The sequence below is a fragment of the Chanodichthys erythropterus genome, chromosome 12 (genome assembly GCF_024489055.1).
Source record: "Chanodichthys erythropterus isolate Z2021 chromosome 12, ASM2448905v1, whole genome shotgun sequence".
In the NCBI taxonomy this organism is placed as follows: domain Eukaryota; kingdom Metazoa; phylum Chordata; class Actinopteri; order Cypriniformes; family Xenocyprididae; genus Chanodichthys; species Chanodichthys erythropterus.
This window is the reverse complement of record NC_090232.1, coordinates 3,434,059-3,448,530: the sequence shown is the minus strand read 5'-3', so window position 1 is coordinate 3,448,530 and position 14,472 is coordinate 3,434,059.

The window sequence follows — 14,472 nt, the reverse complement described above, 5'->3', positions numbered from 1 at the left end:
AAATAGGCAGTTAAAAAAATTATTTTAAAAAAATCTATGGGGTATTTTGAGCTGAAACTTCACAGACGAATTCAGGGGACACCTTAGACTTATATCTTGTAAAAACTGGTTCTAGGGCACCTTTAAATTATTTATCATTGTGTTTCGGTAGTGACAAATTTGGGGAGAGGAAAAAATATTCCAAAACTTTATGAAAATACAACATGAGAATTAACTGCACAATTGCTTGAAATGTTTACCTTGGATATTATACAATTTGCATACATACAACATTTGTAGAAAAACACTTTTATCAAGACGTTTCCAACTCTGACTTTGAACCAGTTCTGTAGAATGGCTCTTAAAGGGTGTTATTTCTGAGCATTTTCCCATTGAGCTCTACAGAATATGCACCAAAATAAAGTCACTGAGAAGAATCAAGTCAGGAGGCTGAAGGCTAAAATATGGTGACAATATGGTGCTGCTCCTTAAGCGGAGATATGTTTTTTTCTTCATGGATCGTCTGCAACACGACCCTCCCTTCAACCAGAACTTCATATGTTTACTCACAGGGAAGCTCTGCAGCTACCAGTGTTCCCACTGATTGAGATAGTGCTATCTTTGGCTATTGGGATGGATGGCTTGATGTCCTAATAGAACGCAGGTGTGTGTTTGTGTTAGTGTTCGGGCCCCACTGAGAAGAGAAGGGTGAAAAGTTGAACCACATGGGCCGAGCTGATAATGAGGAGACTGTATGGGTTTGGCTCGTAGAAGAACAGAAACGTACAATGTACAACTACTTTGTCATTTTGTCATTATAATTTGTGTAAGGAGACAGTAAAATGAAGAGCATGCCATTTTTATGTCATTTTAAATTTGTAATGAGCTCAGGAACGGTGATGTGCATGCTAAACTGATGTTACGTTCTCATTATAATTCAACTGTTAGCACATAAAATCAGCTGGATGTACAGTGTTTTATTGTTATTTTCTGGATTACATGCACAATGTTGGACGGATTATGCTTAATAACCTGACAACATGTAAAGTCATGAAAACACTTTGTCAGGGAAAGGTCATAAAGTTTAAGAAAAATCTGATCAGCATACTTCACCCGTTCGATTGCAAACAAGATTTATTATTCAGTGTTTGCATGTTTTTTTTACACAAGTTTGTTTACATGTTTAAGTGATGTAAATTGTATATAAACTTCTATTCTGTTGTCAAATGTTTTTAAAACTGTAATAAATAAATAAGTAATCAAAAAGATAATATATTATTTTATTTATTAAATCCCTTTATTTAAAACAAATAATTTTAATAATTTAAATAAATAAAAACTAAATATAAACAAGTAATCTAGAAGATATTTATTTTATTTAAAAACATTTATTTAAATAAGTAAACAAATAATCTAGAAGATAACAAATATTTTATTTAAAAACATTTATATCAAACAAAATGTTTTAATGATTTAAACATACAAAAATACTACATAAACAAGTAATGAAGAAGATAATACATATATTTTATTTATTAACTTTTTTAAAAATATATATTACATTATCATTATTCTGTTGTCAGGTTTTTAAAATGAGCAGATTTTTTCATAATTCAGTTTCAAAGTTTATCATCAGCTATGAAACAATTTATCATAATTATTGTAGTGTAATGTCTTTCATATTTTACAAGTGAAATATAAAACAAACAAACAAATAAATAGGCATCAAGTTGAGACATTAACATAACATATTTGTTGCAAAATATGAATATAAATATAAAACATTTTGGTCAGTGATCTTGTTTAATGTTTTAGCACATTTTCAGATTTGTCAGAAGATCATCTGTAAACAAACAGGCCCGAGCGTCTCTTGATGTGGAACGAAGCCCCTGACCAAATTCACAATCAACCCAGTGACATTCCTGGCTTGTTAACCAATCTGTCACAAATCGGTTAAAATAGCAGAACAGACATGACCATTTTACAGAGGCTTATACTATGAAATTTGGACAGGACGATGCTGATGTCATAAGTTACCACATGCATGCACATGCGCAAACGCGTAATGACACATACAGTAGATGCATACACACCAAATCATCAATGATCTTTAAAAAAAATGATGTTTGCATTGGGTAATTGCAATTTACAGCATTGTTTTTCTCAGTTTGCGGGTTATTAAGTTTTTGTCTGCAGTGCTAGACACTTTATTTTGTTTTAGCTTAATGATTTGTAAATGATTATTATAAAATAAATTAATAAATAAAATCTCCGGTACTCAAAAGAGAGCCCACTGGTTGTTGTTCCCTCCACTGTTTGTCTCTCTCAGGCGGGAAGCCCTAAGACAGAGGAACTGTGAAGGGCATTACCACACTGCATTCATCAGGCCAACTTACCAGTCCACACACACACACTGCTAATGAACTGGTGAGCGATGTTTATGAGGAATCACTTACCAGCCAGGCAGATCAGTAACAGATGCCTGCTGGCATACGAGCCAGTGATGGAGCCACTGCTCTGATTCCTGCGTATGAAAGACTGGAATGTCAAAGTGTTCCCTGATCTCTTAGCCAGACAATCTCTACGCTACACCTTACAAATGTACCTTAAAGGGACAGTTCCCCTCAAATAAACATGTGGAAGTGTTGCCTTATTTCTGTAAATGCTTTCAATATTTTTATGCATCTTGGTACAAGATAAAATTGTAACTAACGGTACGTTTACATAACATCAATGTACTAAAAATGGAAATGTTTTTCCTTTGTGTTTTTTTGCGTACAGACAACAACATTGCCAAAAAATCCCATTCACACCACAGACTGTAAAAAATATGAACAACGCATTTATATGTTTTATAGTATCAAATACCTAAACCAAACTTAATTAAAAAATGAACACTTGAACTGACATCAGCGTGATAAAAACTACATAAAATGACAGAAACCATCTTTGAAAAAAAGTTATTTGAAGTGTAGTTTAATTGTTTAGTTTGTCTCACATCCCATTACATTACATGGAGAGGGCGGGGTTTATGACCTATACTGGGACTAACCACCTGGGGGCGATCCAGGCGATTTGGCTTCACTTTTCAGGACTTGTGCTGCACGCTTTGTTCACACTGATCCACGAAAACGACTAAAAACGCTGTATTCTTCTGCCAGGCCAGTAGATGGCGATGTCACTTTGTGAAAAAAATTACACGCCTGTTGACTGAACATGTCATTTGCATGTGCATCATGACATTTTCACAAATTTGCGTTTTTGTAGTTTACACAGAGATGATAACGGTATCAGTATAACGGTATTTCAAAAACTTGCACTTTAAAACCCATTTTCAAAAGTTCACCTAAAATAAACACATGGAAGTGTTGCTTTATTTCTGTAACTGCTTTCTATATTTTTATGCATCTTGGTACAAGATAAAATTGTAACTAACGGTATGTTTACATGACAATGATGCACTAAAAATGAACAAAAAATTTTTGTTTTTTTGCGTACAGGCGACAACATTGTCAAAAAGATCCCGTTCACACCATAGACTGTAAAAAAGAATATGGACGACGCACCTCCACTCTCTTCCATTGTAGAAAAGTGAAGGAGCAGATATCCCAGTATGGCGATCCTGAAAATCCTGAAAAATCAAAGCTGTCAATCATGACCTCACAAACACATTTTTATAGCATCAAAAAAAAAAAAAAAAAAAAAATAATAATAAAAAATAAAAAATGAACACTTGAACTTAAATCAGTGTAATAAAAATTACATGAAATGACAGAAACCATCTTTGGAAAAAAAAAATTTAAGTGTAATTTATTTGTTTAGTTTATCTCAAGTCCCATTAAATTACACGGAACGGGCGGTGTTTATGACCTATACTGGGACCAACCACCTGGGGGCAATCCAGGCACTTTTCAGGACTTGTGCAACACGCCTAAAATGACTAAAAACGCTGTATTCTGCTGCTAGGCCAGTAGATGGCAATATCACATTGTAAAGAAACTACGCGCCTGTAGAATGATCACGTAATTCGCGTGCGCATTGTGTTTTTTACTAATTTGCATGTTTGTAACTTACACAGAGACAATAATGGTATCAGTAATACCGATACCAATAATGGCATTTGAAAAACGTGCACTTTAAAACACGCTTTCAAAAATGGGCCACCAAAACGCCGCTGTCGTGTAAATGAACGGCCAAAACGCATAAAAAGTTTTCAGTTTTTAGTTGAAAACAGTAAGGTGTAAGCAGCCCCTATATTGTAACTTAATTGTAACAATTTAACTTCAATAAATAAATACATTTTAGGAGGTAGGATTATATGTTTTGTGGTTTTACTTATCATGGCAGATAGGGAAATGTATTATTTATTTACAATTAAATACAATTATTTATTACAAATGAATGGCAGATAAGGGAAAGTGCTCAGGAAACCTGTTTGGAAACAGTCATAAATTTTGCACTTTTGTGATCCAAAATTGAAATAATTTTGACAAAGTGTTGATTTAAAAAAAAAAAAGGCTGTTGATTTAAAGTCAGCAATTCCGTATACAAATATAATGATCATGTTTGTTTGCATGTGGCCTCCTTATGCCTGTGTTTAGAATAACTTCAGGGATCGAAGATGAGCATGAAAGGAAATTATGATGAGCTCAATACCCCAAACGTCAGAATCTGCTTCAAATTACACTGGGAGCAATAGCAGTCCACGCATTGCCTCTCCCTGTGCTGGGTTCACGACTTCCTTCCAAAACACGGCCAAAGAGCGGGCAGAAATCATTAAATGTTCTCTTCTGACGTATGGGACATGGCAGTTTTATGCTAATTCACAGTCCTCTGGCAGCCTCTTTTGCCTCTTCGAGGAATGTTTGGTTTAGGGTTGATAGGAATCTAATGGGTGATTGTGGGACAAAATTAAGTTGTTGTTGAATAGGAAGTTGTTGTTTGGGTTTGATTTTTGTACAGTAAGCTAGAGAATTAAAAGCTAAACACTGTTCAAAAGTTTGAGGTCAGTAGGTTTTTGAAACAAGTCTTTTATGTTCACCAAGGCTGCATTTATTTGATCAAAAATACAGTAAAATTCTGAAATATTAATGTGATTTAAAACAAGTGTTTTCTATTTTCATACATGTTAAAATGTAATTTATTCCTGTGATCAAATCTGAATTTTCAGCATCATTACTCCAGTCTTCAGTGTCACACTATGAACACCTCAGGACAAAATGAATTTCTCTGGTTTTGATAATAATATCAGTAAGTAAGAGAAACATATACTTGAGGATTATTAGGTGCAATAAAAGTTGCTTCACCCTTTAGAACCCATGGAAAATTAATGTTGCCTCATTAAATAAGACAGGAAGCATCTTTGCAACACATGTAGAAAACGTGTGAATAGACAGATTCAGATCACTGTCTAATCCTAATTCATTTGTCAGGACTCAACTGATGTAAATATTATTGAATCCCTCCACTCCATCTCTCTGTTTCTTGTGCACTCGGCCTCAATTTCTACATCCCATATTCACATATACTATACACATGCACCATATTTAAGATTGGCAGGCTCAATTGCATGCACATGCTTAAGAGTCAACTTTGCTTAATTTGAGGACTCCTGAGTGTCAAGCTTTGGTACAGGATCATGATCCCAAATCAGAGTTGGTAAATGTCTTCATCCTCTTCCTCAAGACAAACAAATTGTCTATGTAGAAAGCAAAAAGCACTTCAGAGGCACATCTGCTCAGAGAGCCACTCGATTGTGGAGTGCAACTTTTAATAAAAAAAAATATATTAAAAAAAAACCTGCATAAGACAATAATAAGTGTGGTGGAATTTGTGTCAGGCCAGCTCAGGAAAATAAGATATCATGTCTTTCTGTCGGCCTTCTGTCAGCCCTGCAGATTCAAACCCAAATGCCTCATCTTCATGAAACCTCCTCAAGGAGTCTGCCAGAGTCAGAGTTCAGCCAGAGTTCAGATGTCTACAAGCACTAAACTGCTCTCGCTTTCTCACTTTCCTCATCTATCTATCTATCTATCTATCTATCTATCTATCTATCTATCTATCTATCTATCTATCTATCTATCTATCTATCTATCTATCTATCTATCTATCTATCTATCTATCTATCCATCTATCCATCCATCGCTTTCTTACTTTCTCTACCCATCCATCCATCCTCCGCTTTCTTACTTTCCCCATCCATCCATCCATCCATCCATCCACCGCTTTCTTACTTTCTCTATCCATCCATCCATCCATTGCTTTCTCACTTTCCCCATCCATCCATCTATCAACTCTCTCACTTCCCCTATTCATCCATCCATCCTTCCATCGCTTTCTCACTTTCCCCATCCATCCATCCATCCTTCCATCCATCCATCCACTTTCTTACTTTCCCCATCCATCCATCCATCCATCACTTTCTCACTTTCCCCATCCATCCATCCATCCATCCATCTATCGCTTTCTCACTTTCCCCATCCATCCATCCATCCATCCATCCATCCATCCATCCATCCATCCATCACTTTCTCACTTCCCCTATCCATCCATCCATCCATCCATCCATCCATCCATCCATCCATCCATCCATCCCTTTCTTACTTTCCCTATCCATCAATGCATCCATCCCTCCATCCATCGCTTTCTTACTTTATCTCTCCATCTAGCATCTATCTCTTTCTCACTTCCCCATCCATCCATCCATCCATCCATCCATCCATCCATCCATCCATCCTCATTTTCTTACTTTCCCTTTCTCTTTCCCCATCCATCCATCCATCCATCCATCGCTTTCTCACTTCCCCTATTCATCCATCCATCCATCCATCAATCCATCAATCACTTTTTCAATTTCCCCATCCATCCATCCATCCATCCATCACTTTCTCACTTCCCCTATCCATCCATCCATCACTTTCTCACTTTCCCCATCCATCCATCCATCCATCTATCGCTTTCTCACTTTCCCCATCCATCCATCCATCCATCCATCCATCCATCCATCCATCACTTTCTCACTTCCCCTATCCATCCATCCATCCATCCATCCATCCATCCATCCCTTTCTTACTTTCCCTATCCATCAATGCATCCATCCCTCCATCCATCGCTTTCTTACTTTATCTCTCCATCTAGCATCTATCTCTTTCTCACTTCCCCATCCATCCATCCATCCATCCATCCATCCTCATTTTCTTACTTTCCCTTTCTCTTTCCCCATCCATCCATCCATCCATCCATCCATCGCTTTCTCACTTCCCCTATTCATCCATCCATCCATCCATCAATCCATCAATCACTTTTTCAATTTCCCCATCCATCCATCCATCCATCCATCCATCACTTTCTCACTTCCCCTATCCATCCATCCAATCACTTTCTCACTTTCCCCATCCATCCATCCATCTATCGCTTTCTCACTTTCCCCATCCATCCATCCATCACTTTCTCACTTCCCCTATCCATCCATCCATCCATCCATCCATCCATCCTTCCATCGCTTTCTTACTTTCCCCATCCATCCATCCATCCATCCATCCATCCATCCATCCATCCATCCATCCATCCGCTTTCTCACTTCCCCTATCCATCCATCCATCCATCCATCCGCTTTCTCACTTCCCCTATCCATCCATCCATCCATCCATCCATCCATCCGCTTTCTCACTTCCCCTATCCATCCATCCATCCATCCATCCATCCATCCATCCATCCATCCATCCATCGCTTTCTTACTTTCTCTATCCATCCATCCATCGCTTTCTCACTTTCCCCATCCATCCATCCATCCATTGCTTTCTCACTTTCCCCATCCATCCATCTATCAAACTCTCTCACTTCCCCTATTCATCCATCCATCCTTCCGTCGCTTTCTCACTTTCCCCATCCATCCATCCATCCATCCATCCATCCATCCATCCATCCATCCATCCATCCATCACTTTCTTACTTTCCCCATCCATCCATCCATCCATCCATCCATCCATCCATCCATCACTTTCTCACTTTCCCCATCCATCCATCCATCACTTTCCCCATCCATCCATCTATCGCTTTCTCACTTTCCCCATCCATCCATCCATCCATCCATCCATCCATCACTTTCTCACTTCCCCTATCCATCCATCCATCCATCCCTTTCTTACTTTCCCTATCCATCAATGCATCCATCCCTCCTTCCATCGCTTTCTTACTTTATCTCTCCATCTAGCATCTATCTCTTTCTCACTTCCCCATCCATCCATCCGTCCATCCTTGCTATCTTACTTTCCCATTCTCTTTCCCCATCCATTCATCCATCGCTTTCTCACTTCCCCTATCATCCATCCATCCATCAATCACTTTCTCACTTTCCCCATCCATCCATCCATCCATCCATCCATCCATCCATCCATCCATCCATCCATCCATCACTTTCTCACTTCCCCTATCCATCCATCCATCCATCCATCCATCCATCCATCCATCCAATCACTTTTTCACTTTCCCCATCCATCCATCCATCCATCCACCCATCCATCCATCCATCCATCCATCCATCCACCCATCCATCCATCTCTGTCTGACAATTTTATCTAAATTCAAGTTCAATAATGTTAAAACAATTCTACAGCGATCAAAACAGAGTCTAAATATCAACACCATAAAATTTATACCACATTTTTACTTTTATGAATGTTATGATCATATATCAATGCTTGGCTGCATTTTGAAGCCCTCGGGGTATATTGGAGCATTCTGGGAAAATAATTTTCAATCTTTGTCCTTAATTGAAATATTATATAAACGCAAATAAACATATATACACACAAACACATCACAAATATAGACATTACATTTTATTTTATTTATTTATCCTTTATTTAATCAGGAAAGTCCCATTGAGATTAAAAACCTCTTTTTCAAGGGAGTCCTGGCCAAGAGGCAACAACATTTACACAATTATAAACATACAAAGAAACATTAAAATTACATGCATTTATATGTAATCAAATTATGCATTTCTCAAAACCATTAAACAGTGCCTATAATAAGCATTTATCCTCAGACAACTATAAAGAGCTGCTACATCTTAAAATGAACAGGAAAGCAAAACAGTACGAGATCCCGGACACTCTTTACCATGGTAACAGGAAGGGATTGCTCATATAGTGATGCTTCTGTGAGATTCAATCTCAAGTCATTGTTTTACAGTGCAAACTCACTACTGAGAGAGCTGCATGCCTGGATTCCTGTTGCTCAATCCCTCGAACATGCTTTCAATTTTCTTAAATCAAATACGTCATTAAAAGCAACATATCAATGTCCATATTGATACTATTAAATAGCAGAGACAAGAATGACTTTAATATATGCAGCTGAGGTCTGTCTAAGGATAGATCAGGTCACTTTCTCCTCTCTGCTATACATTACTAAGATAGATACGCTATGTTCGATGTCAGATCAAATAGGCCATGGTAATACCTTACAATGCAGTATCCCAACATCTGCACAGTCCATAGTCAGAAATGTTTGTTCAAAGCTAGTTTGTTCAAAGTTGAAGCTGAATTCCACAGCAGAGCTGGTTTTTATAGAAAGCGTGTTCATTTCTCTCAGGGCAAGTAGCAGTGAGTATTTAAGGGACTAAAACAGTCAAATACAATCAATGTGCTTTTCATGACTTCCTATCATCCAATTCATATGCAATTGGATTGTGCAGATCATTTGTCAAGTACCAAATAAAACTTGGTGATTGAAGTGATTTTGAGTTTCTATGGCTCATTTTTTTGGTGCAGTCGGTATTGTTTTGCTGATGGCACGGTTAGCCACAGTAGGAACAATCTTAATGGGACAGTTCACTCCAAAGATTAAAAAAATCTGTCATTTACTCACCCTCGAGTTGTTAAAAAGCTGACAGACTTTCTGCATTTTTATCAGAGTTTTGATGGAGGGAAGACTTCCAGTAAATGACTGAATGCCGTTTGTTTCCCACAATTATTATATATGGCTACAGAAAATGTGAAATATATAGCACACAAGTCAAAGGGCAACTTTTATGATTCTTTTAATTTGTTTTTGGTCAATTTTTAACACACATTTTAAAGGTCATTCTGTATATAATACTCACATATAACAAGACATTTTGGGAAAAAAAAAAAAATTCTAATGAACTCTTTCATCTGCCATAATCCTGCCCCAAAATTAATGTTGCAGTGTTAAAGGGATATTTCACCCAAAAATGAATCAAAATGATCATTTACTCACCGTCAAGTTGTTCCAAACCTGTGTGAATTTCTTTCTTCTGTTGAACACAAAAGAAGATATTTTGGTGGAAAAAATACTAGGACATCAGTGGGGTCCATTAAAGGGATAGTTCACCCAAAAATGAAAATTATCCCATGATTTACTCACCCTCAAGCCATCCTAGGTGTATATGACGTTCTTCTTTCAGACAGACACAATTGGAGTTATATTTAAAAATATCCTGGCTCTTTTAAGCTTTATAATGGTAGTAATTGGTGCTCATGGTTTTGAAGCCCAATAAAGTGCATCCATCTATCTTAAAAGTAACCCATACGAATCCAGTGGGTTAATATATGTCTTCTGAAATGAAGATGAAAATATCCATATTTAAAACTTTATAAACTATAATAACTGGTTTCTGGCAACGTAGGTGTAAGCTTAGGTGAGAGTAGACGCCTCCCGCGGTTCAAACAAATTCAAGCTCCTCTTCTCATATTGAAATCCTCTGACATTTCTTTTAAATTCTCATTTTAGACTTTGAATTTGTGACCAGTGTTTTGTTTTGCTCTATCCTCTGCACTTCTGTGTTCATCATTACACCATTTGTCGTATCAGAGGTCACTCTTCCGCCGGAACTCAACCGATTCACTTCAGAAGGCCTTTATTAAACCCCTGGAGCTGTATGGATTACTTTTATGATGGATGGATGGATGCACTTTTTTATAAAGCTTGGAAGAGCCAGGAAATCCAACTGTGTTCGTCTAAAAATCATATACACCTAGGATGGCTTGAGAGCGAGTAAATCATGGGAAAATTTTCATTTCTGGGTGATCTATCCCTTTAACCATTTGATTACCAACATTCTTCAAAATATCTTCTTTTGTGTTCATCAGAAGAAAGAAATTCAGACAGGTTTGGAACAACTTGAGGGTGAGTAAAGGACATAATTTTCATTTTTGGGTGAACTATCCCTTTAAGCTGAGCCAAACAAATGTTTTAAAGTCTCGAGAGCCTGACCAGACAGACTGACCAACTATGATCTCATGGAAAATATTGCTAATTTACAAGGTTTTACTTTAGACATTCTAGACAACGACATGTCAACTAACTGTCGCCAGGTTATGGTTCGGTGTTGAGGAGCATCAGAATAAAGTGTTAGCAGATATTCTACTAATACTCTAATGACTGCTAGTTGACAAGTAGTTGCAAAGTTACTTGTAGTTAGCAGAATTCCCATTCATCATGCCGTATTGAGTGTTATATACTGTATGGATGAAGGTTTTTCCCCATACGTACCTCTTGTACTTTTATCTGTCTGCTTGGCTTTGTTTTCTTAGGGACTGCAAGTCAGGAAAAAGAAGTCTACTCTTTCAATCCCAAAGCTTATATCTTCTGACTCATACAGCACAATGAGGAAGATCTGGCTTCTATAAAGACATTGTATAAGATTACGGCTAAATCAGTCTTGTGGCTTTTCCTGGGAAAAACTTATGAAGTCCTAAAACTCTCTCAGTTATGAGTGGGCACAGCAGGTTCGGGGGCAGAGAAACACAGAGTGAAACATAATACAAGTATCAACCATCCTCCAAATAATAATGTACTGTCAGCAAAGAATGATAACATGATAACTCAAGGAGGCTTCACTACAGCTTCCTGAGGAGCATGACCCGAGCGGTGCCCAGAAATCATTCGGACAAATACGCAAGACTTTAATTCGCCGGCTGCACGTCATTTAATAATGAAACTTTGGGTACACTGTTGCACATCTGGTTTAGAATCGGTCAGACTCTGCTGTTCGGAGCATTCTTTTGTATTATACGGAAGATGGAAAGAATTATTGAACGTTTCATGTAATGAAGAACTTTGCTGCCACTGTTGGTTTAAGTGAAATCAATTTTGCAGCTAGCGGGGTTCCAATTGGATGTAAGTTCCATCAATCACATGCTGCCACCAGATTTTCATTAAATCGAGTTTCACAACAAAGAACTGGTGTGAATTCAGTGCATGAACTTAAACGAGGGAGATGCATATATTTAGTCTAGCACTCGAGGCCTTTCAAAAACAGGATCAAAAGCCAGACAAAGGAGCCAAAATCAACAATTAAGCATCTTCTTGATCAGTTTGTCATTTCTGTGAATTGAGTTTGGGTGTCAGCCTTGGGTCAGAGTGAATCTGGCATGGCACTGAACGCGTAGATTTGTTGAAAAGGTATCTAGGGTGGCCTGCGCGCAATATGTGGCCGTCTTCTGAAGTGTGGAAAGTTGTGGAAGAAAAGATCGCTCCTGTGATTTGTTTGGCTTCAAATTTACACCATGAATCGATCGGACCACTTGACCAGTAGCAGTGTTTTCTCTTTGGATTAACCTCCCTAAACCAAAACTCAGAAATACTGAGCATTCCAGTGGTTATTTGACAATAAATAAAAATTCAATATATGAGTTGTAATAGGTAAATCCTTCTTGTTCATATTCTGCCGTTAATCCAGCACGTATTTCGTTGTGGTTGTGCTTCGGCTCTGCGTGATTGTACAAGTGAATATGGTTCTTTCTCATAACTAAAAAAATATTCACTAGGCTTAAAGGGATAGTTCACCCAAAAATTGTGTCATCATTGACTCACCCTTAAATTGTCCAAACCTGTTTGAATTTCTTTGTTCTGCTGAACACAAAAGAAGATATTTGGGAGAATGTTTGTAATCAGATCTCGTCCCCCATTGACTTTTCCCCCCTATTTTTTCCCTTCTATGGTAGTCAATGGGGCTTGAGATCTTCCAAATATCTTCCTTTGTGTACAACAGATCAAAGAAATTAATACAGGTTTGGAACAAACCTTTGGGTGAACTATCCCTTTAAGAAATAACCAGTTCGAATGGAAAGGATCTCAAGCTGACTAACTAAAGACGTTATTGTAGCTTTACCCATTAATAGACACTGTATTTTCTTGAAAATACATTCCAGCACAGAGCTACAACTATAATGAATGGCAATTTATCTGTTGATTAAAATACTTCACTCACTTATCACCTGTTGAGTAATAAAATGCCATCTCCACGTCGCTTTTACATTTCAAATACCTCAGTTCTCGCCATCTCCAAAAAAATGTTGATTCTTGTTTTGTTACGAGTTTCGTATTTTTGTCTTTTTGCCAGCAGACTCTCTTCTATTCTGGGTTTGTTTAAAACGATTGATTCCCCAGAGGTTGGAGATTTAGCAGCTCAATATCAACCTTTCTCGCTTGTTGTGACAACTAACCTCTGCCACTCCCACACCATATGCGCTTCAAAGTCATCCAAGTGGATGCACACTGGTGGTGGATGAGGAGAGACCCCTGATATGATTGTAAAGCGCTTTGGGTGTACAGTAGTACATATGAAAGCGCTATATAAATGCCTCATTCATTCATTCATTCAAAGTAAGTAGCCGAGAAATGCTTTATTTCACCTATAGCTTCAGTTATATACTAGTATAAGAACCATGTAATCTAAAAGACATTAATGGTCATTATAACTCATTTTAGGCGAAAACCAGTCTAAAATATAAACGCTTATAATAGGCTTATCATAGTGAATCAGGGTAAGACAAAAACAAGTTTTGGAAGAAGGATTGATGATGTATTGACTCATAAATATTTGTTATGGCTGGCTGACTGGCTAAATAAATCAATCAACTGCAATGATTTAAAGGTAATATTTTGCAAACTATAAACCCCTTTTGGATTACAATACCCTTCAAAATACCCTTTATTTTTGCAAAAATTACTTGTATTATCTTAAAACTGTATATTTCTGCACATATGGACATTACTTGGACAGTCAACAAATTACTCTAAATTGTATAAGAAGAAACATGCATTTTCTGCTTTGAAACGATATGCATTGTGAAAAGCACTACAAATAAATGTAAATTGAATTCTTATACACAGCAACCAAAAACCTGAAAACACTCAAGCACCTCTGAATTATTAATTCATTTAGTTAAGCCAAAAGCTAAGCTTATCTAAAACTTTACACAATTCTTTTTCTGTCCTGGAAAGCGCTGGTATTTCCATCAGGAAATGCAAATTCAGATACGCATTTCTCATTGCTTGGGTTTCACAGGCAAGACTGCAGCGACCATGATACGTACATACAGAGGCTCTTCTCTGAAGTCATAAGTCAAAATGATCTCAGCGTGGAGGCAAGCGAGGCTTAGTTTTACCTGCTCCCAGAGACGTTCATTAGACGTAGATGTGGGGGTTCCCTTTGCTTTGAGTGTCATTAATCACAGCTAC